A 7,386-nucleotide genomic window follows, 5' to 3' on the forward strand; every position below is an offset into this window, starting at 1 on the left:
CCAGAAAGACGTCTTAAAGTGTCTCTTAGAAAAATCTCAAGACTGAAAGAGTGATAATTATGACAATGATCTCTGTTGACCAATGTTAACCCTAGAGTAGGCAAAATAAGAGACCATGAGTTCTTAGAAAGAGGCCCCGTGGTAAGAGTGAGGGGAAATGCCAGATAGTTCTCATTTCCTTTCTGTGGATTAAAGTTTTTAAACCCATAGTAATTTATATTACTGGGGACTATTGCAGATAAGATGTATCTGAAGTTTAGAAGTTGTTGACTAAATCTCTTAGGGTCATACCTACACATTTAGGTGATTTCATAGTAAAGGGAAGTTCTTACCTAAAAATGTTAAATGCCTTTCTCTAATTCCAGTCTTAACTCCCTCTTTTCCTTTATTGCCAAATTTCTTAAAAGTAGTTCATATTCAAAATGTCAAAATTCTCAGTGCTTTTCTCTGAAACCTATTACAATTAGATCTATGCTTCACAATTTGTTCACTAAGGTCCTCAACGGACAACGCAATAGAAATAATGCCAGAATCATTCCTTTTACCTCCCTGGAGGTCAGTATTTGACGTTGATGATACATCCATACATACTTCCTAAAATCTGTTCTTTGCTCCCAAAGACCTAACTGCTCCTGTATCACCTGGGTGATGATAGGCAGCCCTCTCTGCATGACTCTAACATACACAAGTTTTAGCTTCTACAGTTCAGTTAAATAACACCAGTCCCTAATAACATGGTTCAAATTTTATTTACCATGACATAGTAATTATGATTTCATTGTTAGATTAGATTAGAAATCTAGGCATCGATTTCATCGTTAGCTCCTAAGTCTGAAAACCTTTTACATAAACAACAGATATGCATCATGATTAGAAACGACCGTTGTATCTTTAAAGTCTGTGGTGATTGCTTATTGTGCACCTTTTATTCAGTTCACATACGGACAGTGAAAGTTATCATTGCTTTGCCTTCTGTCTCCCAGTGATAAACCTACATAATATTTTACAAAGAAAGACAATCAAAAGAGGAAATTTGGCCAATAAAAATGAAAGTGCAGCAAAAAAAATCCATAAAACGTGATAATAGTAGAAGTAAGATTTGAATGAAATATCTTGGGTTTATAGAAGAAGTAGCTGGTCATAAGAATATTGACACTGCTGCTTTGCTGAAAACTCTAGTATGCTTCAAGGAACTTAGTAAGGCCAGACTTATTGACATAAATGAGGAAGACGTCATGAAAAGGATGATGTCCCAGAAGAAGTGACACCAGGAAACATTACACACTAAAGAAACTCTCAGAGATGTTTCACAAACTGTAAGTACAGAGGATAAAGTGTTGGAAGTGGATTCAAATGTAGAAAGAAGTATGAAAATCTATCACAGCTTAGGAAAGATGCTACTTCTTTATCAAGAAGCCAGTCATTCTTGTTAAGCCTTTTTTCCCCCCAGTGAAATAAAACACTTTAATTCTCTTCAAGTATTTTAAGTTACAGTGTATTAAATATTAGTTTTACTATTTCTTTTCGTTTGCCTTCATGTTGATAGCCTACAATAAGGATTTTTAATGTTTTGATGAAAATTTTTAGAAGTTTCAGAATAATTGTTCAGTTCAGTTCAGTTCAGGCTCTCAGTCATGTCCAACTTTTTGTGACCCCACAGACTGCAGCACACCAGGCTTCCCTGTCCAACACTAACTCCCAGAGCTTGCTCAAACTCATGTGCATCGAGTCGGTGATGCCATCCAACTATCTCAAGCTCTGTCGTCCTTTTCTCCTGCCCTCAATGTTTCCCAGCATCAGGGTCTTTTCCAATGAGTCAGTTCTTCGCATGAGGTGGCCAGAGTATTGGAACTTCAGCTTCAGCATCAATTCTTCCAATGAATATCCAGGACTGATTTCCTTTAGGATTCACTGGTTTGATCTCCTTGCAGTCCAAGGGACTCTCAAGAGTCTTCTCCAATTGTTTTGCATGAATTCAGCTTGACCAACCTTTCTCTGGTGGCTCAGATGGTAAAAAGTCTGCCTGCAATGTGGGAGACCCAGGTTCAATCCCTGGGTCAGGAAGATCCCCTGGGGAAGGGAATGGCAACCCACTCCAGTATTCTTGCCTGGAGAATCACTTGGACAGAGGAGCCTAGCAGGCTACAGTCCATGGGGTTGTAAGGAGTTGGACCTGACTTAGCAGCTGAGCACACACACACACACACACTTCCATTAAACCACTAATCAATGATGGCAGTCTCTAGGTGATATGTTTAGCTGAAGTGTACCAGCACATGTATAAAAGTATTGTTTGAAATCCCAAAGATGAAATAGTTTTTTTTAGATATATCAATGACTCCAACATATACATTTAAACAATAAATATTTCCATAGAAAAATTAAGTCATTTGGTTATCAAGAGGCATGTTGAAGTTTAAACACACCTCTCAGGAATCAGGCCCTTGGTGGCTAATCCCATTCCCTTGCTGACCACCTCCCCTTTCAGAAGATTCCTCTCTGGGGGCCCTCTGTGAACAAGGTCTGACCCTCTGCTCCTGCCTGGGAATATCCTGGGACATGTTTATGTGGTACAAGCAAAGGAAAAGCAGAGAAACACATTCCTGTCTATTGCTCAGAATATAAATCTGTCACAGAAGCCCTCAAAAGACAGTTTGGCCAAGGAGTAATGAAGTGAGGGAATCTATAGGTGACCAAGGATGACGCAGTCAATTCCAAATAATTCAGTATGATTAGGGAATTAGCAAGAACCAAGGGAGCTGGTGAGAAGAGATGCGTAAATTTCTCCTGGCGTAAATGAGTGCAGATCAGCCTAGCCAGGGAAGGGAGGTGGCTACTCTCCAAAGCTGGCTGGGATTTTAAAAGCAGTACATTTCTGAACAAATCCAAAGGATTGGCTTTTGGAGATTAAATCAGTCTTGACAAAGAAGAGGGGAATGAACAGAATCACAAAGGGTTCTGTCCATAGACTGACTGGGAACTTGGGCGTGGCTGCAGCTGAGAGATTGGCCCTGGTGCTGACTCCAGACCTCAAAAGCTGGCCTCCTTCAGTGGTTTCAGCTTTATTCTTAAGTGCTGCACAGAGAATCCAGGATTGCCTAGCTTTCTGGGACTCACAACATTTATATTATAGGATTTGCTTTCCCCTGGGACCATATTGCCAAAAATATTATTGATTACATTTACAATGTAATAGAAAGGCTTCAAAAATATTTTGGCTTGCTTAGTGCTTTCATGCAAATTTATCTTTTTTGAGTCTTATAATACCCCAGTAGATGGGAAGATACGGTACACACTGACCCTAAGTCTTTTTAAAGTTGTAGTTTTAGTCTTTGTTTTTTTGTTTTTTTGTTGTTTTTTTTTTTTACAAAATATCACATTTATTGAATAATTTTGCCTGAACAAACTTCAGAAAATATAGATGAGTTTTAAGAAAAAGGTTTCAATCACTTGTGATCCTTTCATAAAGTTATGTTTCCCTGCATTTTTCTATGCTATTTTATATTCTATTTATATGCACAGTTTTGCAGCTCTAACATAGTTTTGATTACGAAAGTATTTATATATCAATAAGTACACAATTTCATAAACTTTTAAGTGAATGAATATACATACTCTTCTACTGTCTTATTGTACATTGAGTAATTCAATCCCCTAGTGTTGGATATTTTGGAGAAGGCAATGGCACCCCACTCCAGTACTCTTGCCTGGAAAATCCCATGGACGGAGGAGCCTGGTAGTCTCCAGTCCATGGAGTCGCTAAGAGTTGGGCACGACTGAGTGACTTCACTTTCACTTTTCACTTCCATGCACTGGAGAAGGAAATGACAACCCACTCCAGTGTTCTTGCCTGGAGAATCCCAGGCACGGGGGAGCCTGATGGGCTGCCGCCTACGGGGTCGCACAGAGTCGGACACGACTGAGGTGACTTAGCAGCAGCAGCAGCAGTGTTGGATATTTAAATCATTTTCAAGGTTAATGACTGAACACAATTATTTAAATTGTTTTTAATGTATTAATAATCAAATCAATTATGATTTCAATATTAGGTATAAACATAATAATTACACAATCACTAAACAGATTTACACTAAATAAACACTATTTAATATTCAAAATAATAATGAGGTTAACATCTGTGACTAAGTCATCAGGCACACCTGTGCTTATTTCCTGGACCTTTTAAATCAGCTTGATTCTACACTGATACAGACTTTTCAGAGTTTACAGTCAATGAAAATGAACCTTAGATATTTCTGTCCTCTTTCTGGAATTGTAAACATCTATCTCTGCACTCAACATTATTTTTCTGTCTTACTCAACTTCAACTGCCACCCAACTTCTAACACTTCAGTGTTAATCCAAAAACCAATTTCCAGACATATGTGACATATGTCATATGCTACATGCTAAGCATACAACACAGTGCATAAGAACTGGTCCCTGTCCTCAAACTGCATGCAGTTCAGCTGACAATACAAACAAGAGAAGGACGAGTACAGTACGAATTGTAAATACCATGCTGCAGGCAAGAAATGGGTGCTTATATGATTCCAGAGAGAAGCGTCTAGCACAGACTGAGGAGTTAAAGAAGTTGCTAAGATAGATGGTAGGTCACGTGTGATGCCTCTGGAATGATGACTGTGAATTAGCCAGGACACAAGGGGCTGGGCCAGGGAAAGGGGAACATATCAGGCAGAGGTAGCAGTTTTCACTGTGTTCCAAAGGAGATATTAGGATGACCCACCTATTAGATCTGTCTCAGTCATTGTGGTTGCTTGGAAAATACAGATTAAACATGGATAGGAAACGCAATATGAGCCAGTGTATGTGATGGAATTACTAAGAGAGCTTCTAGACCTTGTAGGTGATGTTCGGTGTCTAGACCCAGATGAAGTCTATCCCCGACTCTGAAAAGAACTTGCAAATGTGACTTATCTCAGAGTCAAGAAACCTTGAAAAGTTTCAAGAATATTTGAGATAGTAAAATTATATACTTATTTTTGTTAATGGGGCAAGAATTGCTTCAGAAACTAGTAGAATTGTGTTGACCCTTGGTTAATGTCAGAATATACTCTTACTAAACAGGTGGTTTGCCAACATTTTGGAAATCACACAGTGACTTCTAGTCATCAGCATAGGTTCACTGGGAACATGTCATGGAGAACTAATCTTGATTCCTTTCCATTCAGGGTTACATAAATGACATCTTCAGCAAATTTAGAGGATTCCGTTTTCAGAAAAGCACTGGATAGAATATTTTGTCATTGTTCCTGTGTATAATAGACACAATGGTAAAGCTTGAAGAAGAATAGAGAAGAGATGAGGATATGAAAGCTAAATACTTGCAAGTTAGATGGTCTTAATATGTGTTTATAGTTACAGTTCAGGGAGAGTTGATCATCTAGTACTTGATAGTGGTGAAATTGCATCTGAAGTAGCAGATTTTACTGAAGATACTACATTTGAGGAAGAATGCAGATGCCTTGGTGTTTGGAGATGAATCTGGATATAGTGTCATATATGAAAGGTGATAGAGTTATTGTACATGGAAAAGAGAAACCTACAGAGATGATATCAGTCTGTAAAATTCTGGAGCTTCTTAGATCTATCAACTGATGTTTTTCATCAGTTTTAGAAAATTCTCAGCCATTTTTTGTCTCAATATTCGTTCTACCTTTTCCACCCTTTTCTTCTTATGGGACTCCAATTGACTCTTTTGCTATTACACTTATCATTTGGGTTTTTATTATGTGGCTTCGCAGTTAAAGAACTTTAATTTTATTTTTTCTTATTTTTTTAGGCTTTTAGTTCTCTGGTGAAATATCTAACCTTGCCTACTATCTTCTTGAATATAGAAGGGATTGTTATTTAAAGTCTTTATCTGATAAGTTTGATAACTGGACACCCCATGGATCTGACTCTATCTTCTGTTATTTCTATTTATTATCAGTCATTTTGTTTTACATCTTTGTATACCTACTTTGCTTTTGAGTGTGTTCTCCTAACTGTAGTGCAAAATTGTTGGTGGGAAAAATGGTGAGAACAAAAGTGATGTTATATTTCACCAAAAAGGATTTTTGTTAGTTCTGACTGAAGCTAGGGAAGCTAATAATTAAGGATCACCTTAACCCAGCTTTATAGCTTAAGATTTTACTGGCTATTCAGATGACATGAATCTGCCCTTGTCAGGGCTGGTTTCTTTCTTTCTTTTTTTTTTTTTGGCTATTACAAAAGTTTATTTAACAAAAAAGTTCAGTAAGAAAATGTACACAACCCAATTTTTCTGGTAGTAAAATGTGGAGAGGGGACATGTGGAAGCGTTGATTTCTCTGGTGAACTCAGGCATTGTTCATACTCGTTCCAAGGCTTCTAACATGATGATACTATTTCCTCGTATTACCACCATTCCAATATTGTTCTGTTGTCCACTAGTTGCTATTTCCACACATTCATCTATCACAAGATTCATAAAGGGATCCAATCCCCGCAATATTCTTTGGACATGTCTGCCACTATTTAATTTCAATGATAACTTCTTGTCCATAAATTTCTTCAACTTGGAGGGTGTGCTTTGCTCATGATGTCTACTCTCTGGTTTATTTCTGATTCACCTTTATTTCTTGGATATATTCCTTTGGGGTTACACCTAAAATGGGGGATTACTAGCTTCCCATCACTCCCCCTTGACTGGCTCTGGAATCCAGCTCTAGTCTCTTTAGCCATATGAGGCTAAAAACTAGGGGAGTTTAGTCCCCCTATCCTTAATCCAAGGTCAATGTCTGCTCACGGGGGAAAAGCAACATGATTGCTTTTCTCTAGATTTAGATTTTCTCCTGGGTTTTGACCTGGAAGTTCTCCATTACTCCAGTAGCTCTTAAAAACACTTTATTCATCTCTTCTACTTATTTTCTGTAGGAGGCTTGATTTTAATTACAAGCGTGTAACGGCTAGAAACCATTAAGTGAGAAAATAGATGTGTTCTGTTTTGTCCAATGGTTGGATGAGATCTGATGGATGGAATTTACAAAGAGGCCAATTTCTACTAAACCAAAGGAATAACTTCCTAGCAATTATTTTAAAAATAATAAAAAGCTGCCCACAAAACTGGGAGTTTTCTGTCATGTCTAAGTTAAAATGATGCTTTGCCAAAATTTCTTCCAGAGACTCTCTAGCAGCAGAGGAAAAGGAGCTTGTATCCCTTGGGAGTGTGTAGGAGGCACATGAGGCTGCTTTGAGATTTCCCCAACCTAAAACATATCTCAACCTAACCTAACCCAGACAGAACTCTGGATTTCTCTCCTGTTTCTCTGATGGCACTGGCATCCACCCAAATATTCAGGCTTTAGATTTGAGAATAGCTTTCATTAGTCTCTTTCCTTCACA

The 7,386-nt window shown here is 38.1% G+C and overlaps 1 pseudogene; it reads right to left on the minus strand.

Moving 5' to 3' along the window:
• Positions 1 to 6,263: 6,263 nt before the first annotated feature.
• Positions 6,264 to 6,582, minus strand: LOC138990202 (small nuclear ribonucleoprotein G pseudogene; annotated as a pseudogene).
• Positions 6,583 to 7,386: the final 804 nt, after the last annotated feature.

Source organism: Bos mutus, chromosome 2 (genome assembly GCF_027580195.1).
Source record: "Bos mutus isolate GX-2022 chromosome 2, NWIPB_WYAK_1.1, whole genome shotgun sequence".
NCBI classification, from domain to species: domain Eukaryota; kingdom Metazoa; phylum Chordata; class Mammalia; order Artiodactyla; family Bovidae; genus Bos; species Bos mutus.